The sequence below is a fragment of the Erinaceus europaeus genome, chromosome 4 (assembly GCF_950295315.1).
Source record: "Erinaceus europaeus chromosome 4, mEriEur2.1, whole genome shotgun sequence".
NCBI classification, from domain to species: domain Eukaryota; kingdom Metazoa; phylum Chordata; class Mammalia; order Eulipotyphla; family Erinaceidae; genus Erinaceus; species Erinaceus europaeus.
In genome coordinates this window covers 116,794,591-116,795,353 of record NC_080165.1, presented here as the reverse complement: position 1 = coordinate 116,795,353, position 763 = coordinate 116,794,591, and the positions used below count along the sequence as shown (strand labels likewise).

The 763-nt window shown below is 41.9% G+C and overlaps 1 non-coding gene across 1 annotated transcript; it reads right to left on the bottom strand.

The window, feature by feature from the left end:
- Positions 1-422: 422 nt before the first annotated feature.
- On the bottom strand, positions 423-553 carry LOC132538496 (small nucleolar RNA SNORA70). Its single transcript, XR_009549852.1, has one exon. It is a non-coding gene; the product is annotated as a small nucleolar RNA SNORA70 (small nucleolar RNA).
- Between the last annotated feature and the right edge of the window lie 210 nt (positions 554-763).

Here is a 763-nt window from a genome sequence, read left to right as displayed (position 1 = left end):
TTATTTATTTTTAAAAGTATAGGCTGTGGAATTTATTGTAAGTAATTAAGGAGGGGAAGCTCTGAGGCTTTCATGAGTGCAGGACTTGCCATTTGTCCTGGGATGTATTTGACCTTATGAGTGTCTGGAACACGGAACTTTCAATCATCCTGTCTGCAAATCCATCTGTGTTAAACTTGATGAAGCATTGCTTCTTGGAGATATGGATCTGGTGATGAGGAAACTTGAACTTGGCCCTGTGCTGGGCCTCAGTCATATGTTCCTTGTTCCGAAGCTTGGTGCTGATGGATAATGTAACTTGGCCAATGTGGACTCTGACCACTGTGCCCTGAGTCTTTTCAAAGGAAATCCACATACCTGTCTGAAAGCTGAGATTGGTGACAGCAGGTGATCAAGAATTAAATGAATCTTCAGTGGAAGTTGGCTGTTTCCAAGGTCCCTTAGGGCAACCTGTATAAGCAATAGGTGGCAAACATTACAATGGAGATTGCTGTTTGAGGCTATTGCAAACAGGGCCTCCAAGAAAGAAAACACTCAGCTTAACTGACTGCAGGTTAAAAAATAACTTTTTTTTCTTTCCCCAAGGCTATAATGACTAGGAATCAACCACACTTGGTTGCTATGCCGTTTTTCTTTCCCTTCTTTTTTCATTTTTTTTTTCTTTTTGATAAAGATAGAGGAAGATTAAGAAGGAAGAGAAGGGGTCCGGGTGGAGGTGCACCTGGTTGAGCGCACATTACAATGTGAAAGGAGCTGGGTTCGA